At 42.1% G+C, this 20984-nt stretch overlaps 1 protein-coding gene across 1 annotated transcript in view; it reads left to right on the top strand.

The window, feature by feature from the left end:
• Positions 1 to 751: 751 nt before the first annotated feature.
• CREBRF (CREB3 regulatory factor) overlaps positions 752 to 20984 on the top strand; it is a 59675-nt gene continuing 39442 nt past the window's right edge. Inside the window, exon 1 of the mRNA XM_047091055.1 lies at positions 752 to 860. The gene's annotated coding sequence lies outside the window, so the exon portion shown is untranslated. The remainder of the gene's footprint in view (positions 861 to 20984) is intronic.

Raw genomic sequence — 20984 nt, 5'->3', positions numbered from 1 at the left:
GTACACGTTCAGGAGCAGAGGGTGGCTATTGTTATCAACAGGATTAGGGAGCACAAGAAAACCTCAGGCACATGTGTTATGAAGGTTTGTTTGTGTAGGCGCTTCTAGTTAGCACCCTGTTTGTACAGTCGTGTACAGGTATTCTCTCTCAAATGTGCACGCAATATAGTTGATCCCAGTGTCTGGGGCTTACGTACGCAATAAATATTAACTGAATGAACGAAAGACTAAAGGCAAGGTCAGTCTCAGCAAATTAAGAGGTTCAGATGTGGAGGACATACCTAAAACAGTCGATACAATTCCTCTCCTAAGCTTATGCCACTATGGTCCCGGAGCCCCCTTCAAGTTTCACTGAACTTCGAATGTAAATGCAAATTGGCATAAACATAAATATAAACGGGTATACGTATATTCAGGCCTCACCGTGTAGCTGTGAAATCAGATAAAACGCTGGATGGGAAAGTCATTGTAAATGAACCTCCTCTACAAACGTGAGTGTGGCTGGGTATCAAAGTCGGCCCACGCCCACGCAGCAGTGGCAGGCGCCAAGCCCCCGCTCCGCCCCCTCTTCCTGGTTTTTCCCGGCAATCCGCCCCTCCGGCGTCATGTGACAGGGGTGCCCTGCCGGGCCGAGTTCCTGATTGGCCCGGCTGCAGAGCGTCTCGCGATTGGCCCGAGGCCGGCGGGCCCCCGCCTCCCTCCTCCTCCTCGCCGCGGCCCACGTGAGGGGGGCGAGTCACGCGATTTCCGGGAACCCGTCAGGAAGGACATAAACAAAACAAACCGAGGCAGCATGGAGAGGGGCCGCGGCCCCTGCAGCGGAACCGGACCGAGCCCCTGAGCCGCCCCCACACGCACAGGTGAGCTCCGTTGCCCTCCGCCCAGATCCCGCAGGGGTCTGGGCTGGAGGACTAGCCAGGCGAGGGGCGGAGGAGGGCCGCTGGCCTACGAGGCAGCAGCGCCGGGGCTCTGAACCGGGCCGGCGCGGGGCGGGGGCCGGGACCAGGGCCGAGTCTGGGGGCGCGCGGGCTTCAGGCTGCCGCCTGCCGGTCACGGGGTCCCCGGTTCCCCTCCCCCACCCCCGGCCCGGGACGGTTATATAAAAGCGCGGGGCGGCGGTAGAGGGGACCCACGGGTGGGCGGCAGGGTAGACCGGGGGTGGGCAGCTCCAGGCGTCTGTCCTGCCAGGCCGCCCGGCCCTTCACTGTTGCCTCCAAGCCCGGGGCCGTGGCTGCCGGCAACCGGCCTGTCAGAGAAGCGAGCGGGTGGGAGGGGCCGGAGAAGGGAGGGGAGGCGAGGCTGGCGGGGGAGGAGAGAGAGGGGCGTGTGAGGAAGGGCCGGGTCCACTAAGGTTGGAACCGTGCAGGCAAGAGACTAGGAAGCGCGAGCTGGGTGTGGGGGGGCTCCAGGCAGGGGTGTCTCTGGGGTAGCCGCTCCCCCTTCCCGTCTCCGCCCCAGAGACGGGCGAGAGGGGCCTCCCTCCCGGGATTTGTTTATATGTCTTCTCAAAGCAGCTTGAAGCGGCTCGTAGGCGGAGCCCTCAGCGCGGAGTGGCAGGCCGTTCGGCCCAATGGGGCAGGCGGACGGAGACTGCCGCGCCAATGGGCTTGGGGGAGGCGGTGCCGCGGACCCCCCCCTAGTTTGTTAGGCTGTGCCGGGGGGTGGGCCGGGTGGGGCGGCCATGTTAGATGGGAGGGGACCGGTGGTGGTGGGTCACTGAGAGGGGAGGAGACAGGGCAAAGGGCGAGGGAGCCGGGCCGGGGGCGTTTCGGGTGTCCGAAGGCGAGTCTGATCGGACCAGGAAGTAGCTCAGGGGAGCCAGACCCCGACCCACCGCTCTCCCCTCCCGAGCAGAGGAGGCAGGGAAGTACCGAGGGCAGTCTAGCCGCCCATGGGGGTGGTTCCTGGGACTAGATGGAGCTCAATCTCTGGATTCTCCCTCTTTCTCTGCCCTACCCTTCCTGACAAACACGGCCGCCAAACCCTGTAATTGCTCTCTTCTAATCCAAGAAAGCAAACCTTTTTGCTGTTTTCTGAGCGGGCTTGAGCCTTACGACTACCTTAAGAAGGTACTTGGATAACTAGCGGTCTGAATTTCGGCACAAGGCCTCAGATAGAGGCAGGCAGTGAGGAGGAAGTTCTGCTTCTCTGGATTTTGCACAGAAGCCGGGACTAGAAAAAGCCGAGAAAGTTAAGAGCTGGGTGGGGTTTCCATGTTTTCATCAGGGTACCTTCTGAAGATCGCCCCCGCACTTGCTTGTCCAGTCTTAGGAGTAATTTGCCCCTCCTGCTAACATAAATCTGTAGCTCACGTGAATCAATTTCATGAGAAAACAGCCTTCAGAAAATTATTTACATTTGAAGGCTCTTTAGGAGTTTGTCTTCTGAATATCCTGCAGGTGAGGAATAGGATCAAGATCTGACTTAACTTCCTTTTTAAAAAGCAGAAGAGAAGACTTTTGTGTAAATCTGGTCATCTGTGGTAAACTGGTTGTCACTTGATTGTACTGTTAAATATTTCCCCCCGTTTTCTTTTTATCCAAAATAGCTAGGAAAGCACCAAATATGAAGGGGGGAGATGGTATGAGTAGTTAGAAAATCAGTTATTTTACTTTGTTTCCTGGTTATTTTGGCATCCTGTCGCCTTATTAAATGCTTGATTTAGATTTATGTTCACGTCACCTTACAACCTGTAACTGCACTCGTATTGTCGAGGGTACCAGGCTGCGTGTTGATGCATCTTTGGTTAAACACTTAGGGTATCAAGGAGAGGCTATTCAAGAGTTGTCTGTATTTACGAATAGGCGTTATCTCCTATTGTAACTGGAGAATAATAATAATCGGTAAATAAATGATTTGTCAATTTCTGTATTAATTGGACATGATAGACTCAGTACTGTTAAGAATGATATGTAAAAATGTAATCCCTGATTTTTTAACAGACGTCAGTTCTTAAATACAACTTTTATAGCAAAGAAAGTATTAGCTTTTTTTTTTTTTTTCTTATTTGAAGAATGGCATAAAGAGGGGTGCCTGGCTAGATCAGTGGGTAGATCATGCCGCTTTTGATCTCGGGGTCAGGTTCAAGCGCTACATTGGGCCTAGTGCTTACTTAGATAAAATAAATGGAGAATGGCAAATAGATCCAGCAGGACTTACTTGACTGTAATTCTTCCCTATGACTTACATACCAACTTTGGGATTTTTAGACTAGTAAGCATAGAAGAGGCTGAATACATCCAGAAGAAGAGATTTTGGATGTTCCACTTACCATCCCATTCTCTGTCGTGACAGGTGAAAGCAAACTTAGAAAGATTATGGCCTACTTTGTTTACTGGTTCACTGTGTGTGGGCTCTTGGATGCCAGCTTAAGGAGTAAAAGAATAACTTGCATGGTTCCCTGGTGGTGGTTAACTATACAAGTGACAGTGAAAGTCAGTAAGTTTGTATGTTTATTCTATTAATGTAACACAGTTTTTAAAAGATTAAGAGTTGAATCCACCATTTGCTTTGAAAGTTTAGTTTTTAGTCAAGATTGACAATTATATGACTTGGAATGAATCAGCAGAGGTTTGCTTCCCTGTGGGTTTTGACTTGGATGTTTTGGGGAAGAATTCTCTTTCATTGTATTCAGTAGTTCATCATCCAGGCTAGGTAAACTCTTAGGCGACATAATTTGTCAGGTCATTAGTCTGATGATTTTAAGATAGGGGTTGACAGACTTTTTCTGTTCAGGGTCAATTAGTAAATACGTAGGCTTTGTGGGCCATGTAGTCTCTGGCCCAACTACTCAGCTCTGCAAATTGCATGAACAGCCATAGACAATTTGTTTGGGGCTGTATTGTAATAAGATTTATTTACACGAGCCGGTTGTGGTTGAAGGTTGTAGTTTGTCAACCTCTATTCTAAGATATCAGTCACTGGGTTTTAATTACTTAGATGTCTAGATATTGCAGCCTATATGAACATGCATCAAAAGTAGTAATTGGAACACTTGTAGAATGTACGTATCTCTTGAAGAACTTTTAGAATAAGAGCACATGGGAGCATTGTATTCTATATTTTTATATCATTTGTGGATAGATGTTTTCCTGAAAAGACATTTTAAAGCAAATGTTGGAATATTAAGTCCTATTTATTTTAGAGATGCATTCTGATTGAAAAGATTTTGCTTTTTAAGGTATGATACCTAAGAACCTTAATACAGTCGAGAGTATGGTCCTGTTGATACCTAAAAGTGCATTTAGGTTATCATGCCTAATAAAACTGTGTATAGCTGTTTGAAGAGATGTCAGTGAATCGTCCACACACTTAGCTCTTATATACATCATGCAGTTAATTTGGAAGCCACACTGATAGTGCCATTGCCTGAGATGTTTGTGAAATTACCTAAATAGGGTTGGGTACTTTTTCACACAAGACCCCAAAACGTACAGATTGCTACCCCTTCCCTTCCTTGGAAAACGTCAAGTGGTGCTAAGTGCCCACTGAAGCCGAGATGCCAAAACCTAAAAATACTACACAGGCATATACTTAATTTTCTCATGGGTGGCTTTTTGCTTAGTTTCTGTGTAGTATTTCTCCAGTTTTGTTGACTTGAACTGGATTTCAAGTGCGAGCATGACAGTTGAGAAAGGAGAATATATTGATCTCTTAAAACTGATAAGCATCATGTGGCCTATAATCTTTTTTCTAGTTAACCTGCTGTTTGCCTGGGTGACTGTGAGTAATCCAGTTTATTAATTTGTGATGGGAGAAATTAATATTTTCTGTCTCACAGTGGGATTGGGAAAGTGTCAGTTACTGTATTCCCAAGCTTTTCTACTTTGAATATGCTAATACTTCCAGCTGCTTGGAACCACCTCTCAAATCTCTCTTCCATTTTTTTTTCTCATAGTTTAATTGCCTCTCAATTTATCTTTATTAGTACTTGTTCTACTCTACAGTATTTATCTACTCATTTATCTCATCTACCTGGTGAGCAACTTGAGATCAGAGTCTGCTTCTTTATTTCTATATCCCCAGTGCCTCACCCTGTGCCCAACATCTTTTAGTGCTTGTGAACTGTTTAATTAAATGAGTAAATTGGTGCCTGGGTGGCTCAGTCGGTTAAGCATCCGACTTCAGCTCAGGTCATGATCTCACAGTTCGTGGGTTTGAGCCCCACATCAGGCTCGTGGGTTTGAGCCCCACATCAGGCTCTGTGCTGACAGCTCAGAGCCTGGAGCCTGCTTCAGATTCTGTGTTTCCCTCTCTCTCTCTGCCCCTCCCCGGCTCATACTTTCTCTCTTTCTCTCTCTCTCTCTTTCTCTCTCTCTCTCCCTCTCTCTCTCAAAAATAAATAAACATTAAAAAAATTTAAATAAATGAGTGAATTGCTAAAGATTGCTTATCTGGAAGGCAGTAAGTCAGTTTGCTATTGGTAGAGATGTTGGGCTTAGTTGGAAGGGAGGAATTAATCACCATCTATTTCACTTAAAAATTGACCTTTTAAGAAAGTTTATGTAAAAGCTATTTTGATGATGTCTTAAAATCTCTTGAATTCTTAAAAAATTTTTTCAGATACATTCTATTAGTTAAATTTGTTGAATATTCCTTCTAGACGCATGCATACAGATATGCACGCGCACACACATAAAACCCCTGTGCCTTGTCCTTTGGATTTGTCATTAGCTCTTGGCACACTTGGTCTCTGAGTGTTTGGCAAATGTGAGTGGAACCTCTTATTTCTTAGAGGTTTGTGATAATTGTTCATCTGTATAGCAGTGTTCCTTGTCTTGGGGAAGCACTGTAAAATCGTCTTGCTACTAAGTCTGGTTCATCCCAGTGGGGACAGTTAGACTCAGAGTTTGTTGCAGGGGACTGCAGTGCTACTTGGTGACTGCAGTACCATCCCGTTCCTCTGCCAGCCAAGCCTTACATGCTTTTTCACCAGTTCATGACCTTTCTTCCAAAACGGAACTTTACTCCCTAAACGACTTTCTAAACCGCTCATCTCCCCACTGATTCCCAGCAATTCTGATCATCCTCCTATTCTGTCCATTTTTTTCCCTCTGCTATTCTGTCCTCTTAACACCAAACCCACTTTTACATATTTTGTTACAAAGTCATGTTTTACTTATTTATCCTTGGGTGTTGTTGACTTTGACAGTTTCCCTGTGAAAGCATTATGAGCGTGCTGATTTTGTTCCCTCCAGTTTTCTTCAGATTCTTTTTGTACACTTATTTTCTTTAGTATATGATGTTCTGCCTTTGAGGGTTTAAGGTGCTTTTTTTTTTTTTTAATTTCAGAGAGGAAATTCCTTCTTTGACTACTACACACTATTCCTGATGCAGTTTGCCTTCTCTTTATGTTTTTGTCATTCACTGGAAATTTAAAGCATTACAAAAATAAAACTTTAAGGGGCATCTGGATGGCTCAGTCTAAGTGTTCAACTCTTGATATTGGCTTAGGTCACGATCTCATGGTTCGTGTGATCAAGCCCTGTGTCAGGCTCTGTGCTGACAGCGTGGAGCCTGCTTGGAATTCTCTCTCTCTGCCCCTCCCCTGCTTGAATGCTCTCTCTCTCTCTCTCAAAATAAATAAACTTCAAAAAATTTATTAAAAAAAAAAGTTGACCATGGGCCAGTTAAAAGAAAATAAAACTTTGCAAAAGGGTCCTTTATGGTATGGGGAGGAAGTAGGGGTAGGCCATGTGGGCTCTTGTTCAAAAGATTCACTGTAGAATCCCTTTAAACAGCAAGGCTTCTAGCTTCCTACTTGTGATGTATAAGATGTATAAAATTTCCTACTTGTAAAAAGACTTCACAGTTTTTTTAAATGCTTTTTAGTAAGGGTTTTCATCCTTCCTATTGAATGCTCTACTGGAGTTGCTCATAGACTAATAGAGGAGACCGACATTGCAGTTCAACAGGATAGCATTTAGAACAACATGTTCTGAAAATATGGAAGAGGGACTACTAACTCTGCCTGTGAAAGTTGGAGAAACTTCACGGAAAAGGTCTATTTGAACTGGGTTTGGTTTTTTTTAATACTTATTTTTGAGAGAGAGAGTGCGCGCAGGAGCAGGGGAGGGGCAGAGAGAGAGGGAAACAGAATCCCAAGCAGGCTCCAGGCTCTGAGCTGTCAGCTCACACAGGGCTCGTACCCACAGACCACCATGAGATCATGACCTGAGCCGAAGTCAGACACTTAACCCACTGAGCCACCCAGGTGCCCCTGAACTGAGTTTTGAAGACCAGCAAAGGAAGCATTCTAGTTCAGTCAAGGAGGTATAAAAGGGGTATGCGGGGCACCTGGCTCAGCTGGTAGAGAATGTGACTCTTGATCTTGGGTTCAAGAGTTCAAGCCCCACGTTGGGTGTAGAGCCTACTTAAAAAAATGAAAGATGATGTATGCAATTTGTGGGATAGGCTTGGGTATGAGAAGGCTTCGCCTAAGGCAGGGTCATGGAGAGGGGATAGATGGAAGGGGAGGAGACTACTTGGTGAGATTTAGGAGGAAAGTGCTTTTTTGTTTTCCCCTTGTTCTCTACTTCTCCTGGGCCTGCTCTATACTGCCAGGTCTCTGGTCTCTTTTCTCTGTAGCTCTGACTTTGATTAGATGCTCTCTTTCCCCATAGTTGTTAGTTTTTCTTTTAGTCCTTCATCAAGATCTAACATATCTCCTTTCTCTCTTACAGTTTGTCAGTACCAACATACCTTTTATTCTGACCAAATGTGTCTCTTGCCTTTATTTTACCTCCTTGCTTGCATCCCTTTCTTTATTCCCTTTGAGTTTCTTTTCACCTTTTTTTTGACTCTTGCTTTTCCTTTTCATTTTGCTTTATTTAAAAACAAAAACACTTTCACGCATTTTCTTTCTGCTTATTTTGCATTTGAGCAGTAATATATGTCTGAGTTGATTTCCTTTTGGGAAGTCTTGTGAAATCAACTTGTCTTTGATACCTATCCAAGTACTGATTATCCATCTCTATGAATTTCCTTTTATGAAGCATTTTCTTTGTATTCAGAGATGCCATTTCTCATAGGTTACAATGCAGAATATAATCACTTACAGGTTTTGTTTCTATCTCTTATGCACCTTAAAATTATTCTATGATTAGGGGCGCCTGGGTGGCGCAGTCGGTTAAGCGTCCGACTTCAGCCAGGTCACGATCTCGCGGTCCGTGAGTTCGAGCCCCGCGTCAGGCTCTGGGCTGATGGCTCAGAGCCTGGAGCCTGTTTCCGATTCTGTGTCTCACTCTCTCTCTGCCCCTCCCCCATTCATGCTCTGTCTCTCTCTGTCCCAAAAATAAATAAACGTTGAAAAAAAAAAAATTAAAAAAAAAAAAATTATTCTATGATGAGATCCAATTCATATATCACCTTTTCCTGACGTTTTCCCGAAATTACCCAAGTAGAGATGATAGTACTCTTCTCTGTAGTTTTATAGTATTTTCTAAAGACCTCTTTTTAAGTCAGCTTTATTGAGGTATAATTTGCATAAAATGAAGTTCACCTAATTTTTAGTTTTGACAAATATATGCAGTCATCTAATTACCTCTGCAGTCATGATAACAGAACATTCCCAAAAAGTTCCCTCATGACCCTGCTTCACCTCTGGCCCCCAATCACTGATTTACTTCCTATTACTATAGTTTTCTCTTCCTGGAATTTCATTTCATTTATTTATTTGTTAATGTTTATTTTGAAAGAGAGTGTGTGCGCGCAGAGGGGGGAGGGGCAGAGAGAGAGGGAGACACAGAATCTGAAGCAGGCTCCAGGCTCCGAGCTGTCAGCCCAGAGCCTGACGTGGGGCTCGAACCCACAGTCCACAAGAGTGTGACCTGAGCTGAAGTGGGACCTTTAACTGACTGAGCTACCCAGAGGCCCCTCCTGGAATTTCATTTAAATGCAGTCATAGAATGTGTTGTCTTTTGAGTCTGTCTGCTTTTCCTTAACATAATGCTTTTGAGATTTCATGTCATTTCAAGTATCAGTTGAGTACTTGTTACTGTATGGATGTACCACAGTCTGTCCATCCATTTTGGGTTTGCTTCCAGATTTTAGGCCTTTGTGAATAAAACTGCTATAAACATTCATGCGCAGATCTTTTAAATACTTCTTTTATCATTAACTATCTTTGATTTGGAGGTCCAGTTGCAGAATGCTTACGAGTAAAAGTCCTGGAGTTAACTGTATTCACAAACAGGCTTTTTGCTTGTGCTGTGGTTTTTGGCAATGTGTTAGCTTAGATACCTCATCTGTAAAATGCAATTGGTAGAGTTTGGAGCAAGCTGGAGAGCACAGGCCAGTTTAAAGGGATAACTCATTTCAGTTTGAGTGATTCAGTTCAAGTGATCTTGCTGGAAATATGTACCCAATGACTACCCCCCCCCCAAGAGAGTGGCATTTGTTAACAGGATTCAGAAATTTTATATGAAATTTCCAATTTAAATGCTGGTAGTTAAAATTAAATTTTTTTAATTAATTTTTTTCATTTTAATTTTTTCATTTTAATGTTTTCATTGTGTGAGCCGAAAAAAACCCGTATGTAGGCATTGATTTGTGGCTCCAGTTGGAGACCTTTGTCTTAAATCTTCAGTTAACTTTGTGTTTTGTTTTAAATTGTGTATATTCCTGGTAGAGTGAACTTGGTAGGATCTTGCTCCCTAGTAGCTTAGCATAATAACTTGTGGTTGTCCAACCTCCCCAGTGAAAAACGAATGAATTACTATAAATGAATTTCATTCTTTTCTCTGGTAGGATTATCAGAATTCTGAGTGTCTGATGGGAGGGTGGGATCAGATTCTTTTTACTTTTGGTACTTCTTTGATAGTGGCTCATTCTATTCAAAGTTCTGTTTTCCTGGCAATTGAGATAGTCCATCTCCTTTGGTTTATTCTGAACCCTATTGAGACAAGTATAATATAAACTGTGTGTATTTATTAGGAACTGTGTAAGGTATTACGGATATAAAGATAAGTTTTAGGGGCGCCTGGGTGGCGCAGTCGGTTAAGCGTCCGACTTCAGCCAGGTCACGATCTCGCAGTCCGTGAGTTCGAGCCCCGCGTCGGGCTCTGGGCTGATGGCTCAGAGCCTGGAGCCTGTTTCCGATTCTGTGTCTCCCTCTCTCTCTGCCCCTCCCCCGTTCATGCTCTGTCTCTCTCTGTCCCAAAAATAAATAAACGTTGAAAAAAAAGAAAGATAAGTTTTAAATGTTAAGTCCATTCTCTTGAGTTACCCATAATCTATGGTGAAGCTAATATAACTATAAAAAAGATAAACTGTATGTAATTGGACAATTAGAGCTATAATCTCTCTGAAGAAAGCCTTTCCCTCTTGTAATTTTCTTGCCAGTTTTTTTTTTTTTTTAAGATTTTTTTAAGTGATCTCTACACCCACTGTGGAGCTTGAATTTACAATCCTGAGAGCAAGAGTCACGTGCTCCACTGATTGAGCCACCCAGTCACCCCTACTTGCCAGTTCTTTATTGTTGTGTTGTGTTTTTCTTTTCTTTTCTTTCTTTATTTTAACTGTTTATTTTTGATAGAGCACGTGTGCACATGGGGGTGGGAGGAGGAGGGGCAGAAAGAAAGGGGGACAAAAGATCCGAAGCAGGCTGTGCTGACAGCAGGGAGCCCAATTTGGGGCTCGAATTTGCTAACGGTGAGATATGACCTGAGCCGCAGTCGACAGCTCCACTGACTGAGTCACCCAGCTGCCCTTATTTTATTTTTAAGTAATCTCTACACCCACTGTAGGGCTCAAACTTACAACCCAGAGATCAAGAGTCACACTCTACCGACTGAGCCAGCCAGGTGCCCTGCCAGCTCTTTATTGTGTACAGAGATGACTAGCTGGCAGCTTTATGAATTACTTTGTAAATCCAAAGATTCTTTTGCTGATTAAACCAGCGTAATTGACACTGACCCTCATAAACCAGGACAAGGATGTTAAATGACCTGTGTTGCCTGTGTATACCTTATACATCCTAGTGCCAAGCAGTTGAGTTTTTGTGATAATTAAGTGTGGAATTTAGACAATCTAGGACTCTGAGTTGAGTTTGGGTGTATACCTTAAGTAGCTGCAACGCCCCAGGATTATTTTATAACAAGGAAGAAATCTTAGAATAAAAAATAGCCACAATTTATTGAGTAGCTATTTATCTGTTTTGTGCCAGGGCACATATTAATGTGAATCACAAAATCCCTGCAAAGTGAGATGGGGAATTCTTCTTGTATTTACAAATAAAAGCAGCCAAGTAAGAATCTAGAATGAAATTCCAAATACTTATAAAGCAGAAACTTTTATTTTGAATCTAGAGTTTGCTTCTCACAGAGCAAGCCTTTGGAGTACTAGAGCCAAAGAGCCAGCCTTTCTCAGTGTTGAAAGAAAAGACTGCAAAAAACTATTCACAACCTCTTTGTAGCCTTATGCCCATAACCCCTGTACCTGCTGTTCTGTAGTCTTGGGCCAGTGGTGTAGCTCATTTCACACAATAGAATTTGAAGAGGATTTCAAAATTGTTGTATATATTTTTGCTACTTTTCAAAAGTGTCCAATCTGGGAAAGGAGGGAGGAAACGAAGTTTGAAGAAGAGCCCAGATCGCTGATAATGAGTGCTGAAGTTGTTAGGGTATGTCCAGCGTGTCTCGTGATGGTTATTCTGCTGGAATCTTGCAGGATGGTTCAAGCGTGTTTGCTTACACCACTGTCTGTTTCTATGCTACGACCTTTAATCCTGCGGGTTCCTTTTTACACTTTGTAGTTCTGCTGAAGAGCTCAGAAAACTAAAGGATTCTTTAAAATTTCAGCGTTTAACCTGCAAAAATATCTTGTTTTAATTAAAAATGGGAGTGGGAAGAGACAGAACAGTGTAACATGTATCAGTCCAGTGCCTTAATTCAGTTGGTTTAAATAAAATTTAATCCTACTCCTTCCTCTTCCCTCTCCTCACTAAAGAAGAATTCTCTCTGGTCTTCAGAATTGACTGGAATTCAAATAATACTTTTCCTGGTTGTGTAAAAGAAAATTCAGGAGTACAATTTAAAATATTTTTATTATATGACACTACAGTGATTCAAGACTCAAATTAACAAGCTACTACTAGATAACTTCAGAGCACATAAAAGATGATCAATAAATATACAGTGCCCTTGAATATCATGTGGGTCAGGGGCACTAACCTTCCCCTCCCATGCAGTTGAAAACCATGTGTAACTTTTGACTCTCCCAAAATTTAACTATTAATAGCCTGCTGTTGACAAGAAGCCTTACCGATAACATAAACAATTGATTAACACGTATTTTGTATGTTGTATATATATTATATACTGTATTCTTACAATAAAGTAAGCTGGAGAAAAAAATGTTCTTAAAATCATAAAGAAGGGAACATACTTTTACAGTACTGTACTTATTGAAAAACATTTATGCATAAGTAGACCCACACAGTTCAAACCCATGATCCAAGGGTCAATTGTATACTAAATGACTGACTTCTTTGTATGTAAAGAAAGTTGCACCTCTGACTCCTTATCCAGAAAGACCTGTGATCTTAGGGGATTTCCCATTCATTGTCCGTCAGCTCTTGTCTGGATGCCTGTCCTGGGAAAGGCATTGCTTTTGGCACTGTTGTGAAATAGAGATGGTCGTTCTCAAAGATTTTACGATCTGATAGTGGAGACAAGGGATTGAGGAGGAGGAAGAGAAAAGCCATTATGAGCAAAGGCATAAAAGGCCAGAGCCTCACTGTTGGAAATTCCTGGTGGAATGAAGTGAGATTGTGTGTACCTCAAGGGTTTGATGGAATTGAAAGATCAAGCTAATATTAGTGTTATAAAATGGTAGTGGAAGATGGGATTGGAAAGGTAGTTTCATTGTATCTGAGTATTTGAACATTATCCAAGACATTTCTGGGAGTTGATGAAAATTTTTGAGCACAATGCTAATAGAAAGTGGTGGTTTAGGGAGAAAATACAGTGGGACATAAGAACTGGAGAGAGGGGGGGAAGGTCTCTAGGGCAGCAGGAAGGTCTGTAGGGCAACTATTGGAATGGTAAATATAAAACGATGAGGCACAAGTAAGAGTTGAGAAAGTGGGAAAGGCAAAGATGAACAGATGCCTGTGTGCTGGGTACAAGGCAAGTTGTCTGTGTATCTTTGTTAAGAGAACTGGCATGATTTAACAAAGACTTGAGGAGGAAGAAAAGAGGGTTGAGATCAGTGTTCCATGCCTGGATGTCTCAAAGTGGTAGTACTGCTGACAGAATGGAAATGTTTGGATAGGAAGGTGACATGCTGTGTCTGAGGTCATAGGATGTGAATGAACATGGAAATACCTGGTTCTCAGAAGGTAGGGCTCATGCATTCACATATTTAGGCTGAAGGTGTGGATTTGGAAGTCTTCTGGAGATGCACTGAACGAGACAGTCTCTATAATGATAGGTTTGCACAGAGGCATTTACTAAATGACCTCAGATAAATCCCTTATCCTTGCTGGACTTTTTTTATTAATGTAAAAATGGTTGGACAGAGGTTAGGGCATGGCAGTGATGTTAATATGTACCCTAACTACTTCACCAACTTGTTTTATCAAATGACGGGGTATAGCAACGTGCCTGTTGTCTGTAAACAGTGATACAGGTATAAACTTGTGAATATTTTGTCGCCAGTGGTAACCAAGTGTGGCTGGGGTTAGAAATGCATTCTTTAGTTCTGTCAAAAACTGTCCCATACTCTTATTCTTGTGCTCTGAACAACTTAATTGATAGGTTTCAATGCTTCAGAAGGCCTCTAATATCTTGTAGTTAATAGTTTTTAGAAACAGAAAGTAGCTCTTCCTGGGGGCGCCTGGATGGCTCAGTCGGTTAAGCATCTGACTTCGGCTCAGGTCATGATCTCACGGTTCATGAGTTCAAACCCCACGTTGGGCTCTGTGCTGACAGCTCAGAGCCTGGAGCCTGCTGCGAATTCTGTGTCTCCCTCTCTCTCTGCCCCTCCCCTGCTCACACTTTGTCTCTTCTCTGTCGCAAAAATAAACATTTAAAAAAATTAAAAAGAGAAATAAAAAGTAGCTCTTCCTGTTTAACTCACGTCGATCCAGACACCTGCTTTAACGGTCTTTCTTTTTGGATCCCAAAGGGTTTTAAGTAAGCTCCCATATGTTTCTGTAGGTCAAAGATTAAAGTTGGGCAGGAGCCTTTGGAAAGGAATTGAATAAAATTCTGAGAGGTCTTATGTCTTCCTCCAAAACTGTATTTCAGGGAGAGATCATTTTTGAGATGTAGTATCTTTTCTTAACTCCTCAGGATTCTCAGTAAAATGTAATTATTTTAATTAAAATATCCGTATTTTTAAAACTCTCTGAATGTGAGGATAAAAGGGGACTATCGGATTTACCCAGGAATAAAGAGTTTACAAAATGGGGCACCTGGGCGGTTCAGTTGGTTAAGCATCCGACTTCAGCTCAGGTCATGATCTTGCGGTCCATGAGTTGGAGCCCCACATTGGGCTCTGTTGCCGACAGCTCAGAGCCTGGAGCTTGCTTCAGATTCTGTCTCTCTCTGTCTCTCTCTGCCCCTCCCCTGCTCATACTCTGTCTCTCTCAAAAATAAATAAACATTAAAAAAACAAAAATTAAAAAAGTTCACAAAGTGTTACGGTAGGAGGATTACATCTGCTTATATAGGGCCATGATAGGTACTACGTGGCTAAGAAAATGATCTTTTCTCACTCAATATGAGGGAAAAGATACGTCTTCTCTCTCTTTACCCTGCTCTTTTCCTTAAACACCAGCAGCAGCAAGGTTTGGAAAATAAATAATGGGGGTCTTTTGCTAATAATTCCAGACATAAAGTATAACCATTTAGTGTGAAGTGTTACCTGTTTTCTATATTTTGGAGTCCAGAGAACTGCTGTTGAAAGGTAGAGAATAGCAGTTCACTTGCAGTGTGTTCATGGGATTTATATTACATAATAAACGGAGAATGTGGCCACCACCATTTGCCCCATGTGTTCCTTGCATAGGCAGTGTATGCTCCCTTAATGGTTTGGAGATTAGTGGATCTCTGATTTCTGCTGTGCCGTGAAACAGGTAGTGACTTGATTCAGTAAGCATCTGAAGAACTGTTTTGTTCCATAGAACTATTTTGTTCACTATTCTACTGCATAGTTTTCAAAAGGAATTGTTGAGTGGGACATATGAAGTATGGCAGGATGGATGGAATGTGGCTCATGGGTCCTGGTCTGCTAAGGAGCTTGGGCAAACTGATGAACTGTCCCATGGGGAATCCCGTGGGACATACACACTGTATAAACTTAAATTACCAAGTCGGTGGTCCTTCTTTCCTTCCTTCTTCCCTTTCCTCCGCTCTCCTCCCTTTCTTTCATCTTTACTTGGGGATTAAGCTTCAGGAAAAATGGTTTATTTAAATTAGGGGGTCAGGACAGTGAGCCACATCTTAGAATTGTGGATCTAGTACAGTTGAAAGATAACAGAGAGAACCCAGAAACTCTGCACACATGAAAGAAATGATGAGCACGAACCAGCAAAGATTAGGGAATATTAAAATAAACCATGGTATGTGAATTACTTAACAATGTAAATGTGTTGGCATTTCTTACCTCAAAAAATTTTTAAGTATTTTTCATAAAACAAATTTGGCCATTTAAACCATTTTCAAGTGTAGAGTTCATTGGCATTCAGTACATTGACATTCTTGTGTAACTGTTTCCAGAACATTTTCCTCATTCTAGATAGAAACTCTGTACCCATCAAACAATAACTCTCCCAGCCTCTGGTAACCTCTATTCCACTTTCTGTTCCGTGAATTTGCCCATCCTGCTACCTCATATAAGTAGAATCATATAATATTTGTCCCTTTGTGTCTGGTTTATTTCACCTAGCATCATGTTTTCAAGGTTCATCCATGATTAGAATTTCATTCCTTTGTATGGCTGAATAATGTTCCGTTGTATGTACTACTACGTGTGTGTGGGGGGGGGGGGTTACTGCATTTTGTTTATCCAGTCATCTGTTGATGGCTGGTAGGGTTGTTCCCACCTTTTGGCTATTGTGAATAATGTTGCTGTGTAAATGGGTGTATGTGTATCTGTTTGAGTCCCTGCTTTCAATTCTTTTGGATATATAGCCAGATGTGGAATTGCTGGATCGTATGAATTCATGTTTAACTTGGTGAGGAGCTGCTAGAGATTCCCAGCTGCACCACTTTGCATTCCTACCAGCAATTACACAAGGGTTCCAATGTCTCCATATCCTCCTCAATATCCTCCACTTGTTATTTTCTGGTTTTTGGGTAATAACCATCCTAATGGGTGTGTCAGAAAGCTTTTGACCTCTACTCTGATGAGTGTTGGATAACTCAGAAATGCTACCTCCCACGTGTGAGGAATCAGTTCCCTCGGGTTAACTAAGAGGGAGCAGTGACCTAAGTTAGTGCCATAAAAGGGGAGCTCTAGGGATTCTGACCATCACATATAGTATCTGCTTTTTTATAAGATATTTTCATTTATAAATTCATTTATATTTTTAGCCTTTTTTTTTTTTTAATTTTTTTTTTCAACGTTTATTTTTGGGACAGAGAGAGACAGAGCATGAACGGGGGAGGGGCAGAGAAGAGAGGGAGACACAGAATCGGAAACAGGCTCCAGGCTCTGAGCCATCAGCCCAGAGCCTGACGCGGGGCTCAAACTCCCGGACCGCAGGATCGTGACCTGGCTGAAGTCGGACGCTTAATCGACTGCGCCACCCAGGCGCCCCTAGCCTTTTAAACATATGTGGACTCCCAGGAATCACGTGAAACCCTCAGGTTCAGAAGGGGCACAATTTAGGGGCTCTTGGATATGTGTAAGCTGCCTGGGCCCCTGCAGTCAGCTCTTCAGTTTGGCTTTTTAAGTTTGGATTAGTGGTTTGAGCAATCCGAGGGATGAGCTTTTGTAAAAGTCCTTTGGCCTTACCTATCATCTTACTTCACATTCACTTTTTGTCTTGCCTGATGTACATAGTAAGCCTCAACGTATTTTCAAGTGGAGTACTGAAAAAACCTAGGGAAGGACTTGGTAAAAAGGGCTATGAAAGATACTGAGCTGTGGTTGTCTTCGATAAAGTGGTAAATGCTCATAAATCAGTCATTTGGTCCATCTCATTTGTAGGGGAGGGAAACTTTTTCTTTCTTCCCTTGTAGGTTCTTTGGCTGGTCTTATGTAATTAAATTGACACAAGGCAGATTAACAGGAGAAAAAAAATTAATTTCATATGTATAGGAGCTCAAAGAAGTAAGAGATTCAAAGAAGTGACCAAAGCAGGCAGCTTTTATACCTTTTAGACAAAGGAACAATAAATCTGTTAAGAGTTGATAAGACAAAGATGGTTGGGCTTGGGATAGCAAATTAATGAAGAGATAACAAGGTTTATTTATACAACCTTCTTGGCCCTGAATTGCCTATCTCTGGCAATAAGTATGCCTCTATCTCCCAGGTGCAGGGAGGGTACCTTCCACATGAAGACTTTATTTCCTGCTTTCAGGGGGACAGAAGAGGGTCAGAGTATCTTTCTTGTACTGGCTCTTTGTTGAGTAACTTTAATTAAAAATAATATACCAGGGTGGCATATTTTGGGGTGGCCTGTCCTGGACCCCATCACATTGCTTCAGAGAGCTAATTTTCTGCTAATGGTATCTTCCTGTGCCTAGAAGATGTTGTTGAATAGTTCTGAACAGACCCAGGTACAGGAAATGTTGGCGAATGATTCTTTTTAAAAAAAGCTTATTTATTTTGAGAGAGAGGGAGCGAGTGAGCACAAGTGAGGGAGGGGTAGAGAGGGAGAGAGAGAATCCCAAGCAGGCTCCAAGCAGTGAATGTGGAGCCCAGTGCCGGGCATGATCCCATGAACCATGAGATCATGACCTGAGCCCAAACCAAGAGTCAGATGCATAACTGACAGAGCCACCCAGGTACTCCTACTGGCAAATATTTCTGATGGAAGACAGTCTTCTCTCCCTTGAAAAGCCCACAAAACTATATTGGGAACTGGTGAGCCAGAACTATGAATAAAAGGAACTCATAACTAGGGGAATTAATTTAGCCTTTTCTTTAGGGTGGTGTTGTTGTTTAAGAAGCTCTAGTCTTGAGGTCTCCTTGAGTGCAGGGTAGAGGATTTTAAGATCAAGTAAGTTTGGGAAATGATATCTGCTCTATTCATCTACTGGTGATTTATAATGCACATTAGCACCTAGCACCTTAAAGTTCGCAAGAAGTCCTACGTAAAGGTAGTATTAACAGTTTTATTTAATGTTGTGTTTTCCAAACCTCATAACCCTTTTGTTGAGTAACTATTCAACATCATTTGGAACAAATACTCCTCAGGTCACACGTTGAGAAATTAATTGCTTTTAAAGTACATAACTTTAATATCAAAGCTTTGAGTAAAATAGTGGGTATTCTTGAGAAGTATGAAGGCCTCCTGAAAAGCCCATTGTTACACTTTTCCTCTTGTTACTTGCTCATCTAAACATTAATGTACCCTCTGTATATGGCTCCCCAGTATAGAAGATGATTTGGGAGCAGTATATCGTTACAGAAGATTCTGTGCAATGGTAATTGGTGTAGAAATCTTTATTCTTTTTTTTCCCTTCCACTTTTCGGTGGGGAATTTTGTTGTTTGTAGTTGTTTCACAATAAATATTTGGAATGGTATGAAGCATTTGGAAAACCTTGGGAATGAAGATAATTGATTGTGACCTTGGATCATTAGTTTTAGAGACTGAGAGAGTTTATTACTGAAAAGAGGTTCTGCTGCTTGGGGTACAATTGGCTCTTCACCCATCCTGTTTGCTGCTACCCGAGAGACTGGGAGAAGCACCTAAGGACCTTTACTCCAGGAGTGCGTGCTCAACTCTTTACATGGTGGATACCCTCTCTTTGGGAATTGGTGTCCTTAAAACATTCAGCCTTGCTGCCAATAACTATCACAAATGTTGAGCTTCTGAGATGGACTACTGTGCAACAAAAGAAAGCATTGGCAAAAGATACCTGTTGATAATAATCACCTTTCAGATTTATTTTATTAATACATCCTAACTTAATATCTCATTCAAGTCTCATAGCATTCCTGTTACATAGTTAAAGGAGAATAATTGTAATTCCTCGGTCTGGGTGCTCAGTCATAAATTTAAATAACTTGTTCAAAGTCATAAGACTGTTTAGTTTTAATTATGGGATCAAAACTGGAATCCAGGTCTCCTGTCAAGTGCTCCAAACAAGTGGTCTTTTTGCTAATTGCATTGACAGCCTAGTTTTGATGTCCAGTGTTTAAATAAAATTTTAAATAAAAAAAGGTTTCTCCTGCTATGCAAAACTATAACGCTCTTCTGAAACCTTTCGTAAGCTGAAATGTCATAGGGTGGAGAAGCAATTATCATTAATTATGAGGAAAAATTTTGATCATTCCCAGACCCGAAAAGTAACCTCTCCTAGGGTTTCCTGATAACCTTAGGATACTCTTGCTAACACATGCGCAAAATAAATGTAGATAAAGCACAGATGCTCACAGACACTGTTCGAGCTGTGGCAGCTTGATGCTGAGATGCTGAATGTGGTTCCCAGGGAAGGAGCTGGTGAGGCTGCTCTCGCTGTTCTGCTTGTGGTGTGCCACTGCCTCTATAAGGGCCCAACAAATGCTTAACACTATTTTCACCTTTTTTCATAAAAACAAAAGTTTGCTCTGGATTTCTTTCAGTTAGCAAAAACTGGTACTGATGTAGGTCTTTTGTAAAAGTGAGGTGGCATAACATGAATTTCAAAAAGTGGGATATACCTGTATTTGTATCTGTACATGGTTTTGTGGCTCGGAGAATTCAGTGGCCAGGAAACTAGTATTTTTAGTAGTAGTGTTTTCTTTCTAGAAATGAGAAACATGAGGCTTAGAAAGATTGACCTACTCAGTGTTGTATAGTTTGCAAGTGAGAGCTGCGACTAGAACTTGGCCCTTTTTTGGTCCAGTGTTTCCCTGATAAACCAAGTTGTTGGTAGCTGGTGTCCTTGATAGACGTCAGTAAGTATTTGTTGAATAGAACTTAGTTTTTCTTGAGTTCTTTAGCCCTGTTGCTTAGTAAGGGTAAACTTAAGGTTTTAGAGTATCAAACTTGTCTCCCAGGTCCATACTAACCCAGTTTGTTGAATGCATCATTTGAATCATACTCCTTTTTGGAATCTAAAGTAATAGGTCTAGAAAAGGCAACTTGACCCTGTTTCTCACAGGAATCAAGGGAAGAATTTGGACTGAGATTATGTATCAGTAGTAGGACCAAGGCAGAAGGAAGGCTGCATTAGGAGAAGCTGGACTAGAACTGGCCTTTGGCAGGAGCAGGGAATAATCTGGTTAGACTGTAGCGTTGGATTGAGATGCATAATTATTGAGATGTTAATTCTGTTTCTAGGCCCAGTCTGGGCACTCGATGGTGTTTTCTAGGCTAGAACAGTAGCGTAAGAATGAGAGCCCACCAGAGGGGAGAGCCCAGCAAAGATCCAGGAAATACAAATGGTTGTCAATTTATTAATCTAAAAAGTGGACCAATTGTTGAATCCCTTGTTGACAGTCTCTTATTTGTTCAGCAGAGGCCTTTGAAATTGATATAATGTACTATTCTAATCCTCTAGTCCAGATGTGTTAACTATGGAGCAGCTCAGCTTAAATTGGCTCTTTACATCAATCCAAGAAACGATACTGCAACTAGGCAGAAATGAGAGCAAAGAGTTGAGTGTAGAGCTGTGGTTCTCAAATTTTAGGGAGAATCAGAATTGCCTAGAGGGTTAAAGACATAACTGGAAGAAACACTCCCAGAGTTTCTGCTTTAGCTGCTCTGGGTTGAAGCCCAAAATTTTGCACTCGTTAACACATCTCTAAATTGATGCTGATGCTGTGCTGGTCTTAGGATCATGCTTTGAGAACCACTGACAGAAAAAATTGATGAAGTGGGTAT

The sequence above is a fragment of the Lynx rufus genome, unplaced genomic scaffold (assembly GCF_022079265.1).
Source record: "Lynx rufus isolate CCGP_SWC_20201006 ecotype Redwood Valley unplaced genomic scaffold, mLynRuf1.p SCAF_1, whole genome shotgun sequence".
Classification (NCBI taxonomy): domain Eukaryota; kingdom Metazoa; phylum Chordata; class Mammalia; order Carnivora; family Felidae; genus Lynx; species Lynx rufus.
This window is presented reverse-complemented; position numbering and strand designations above follow the sequence as displayed.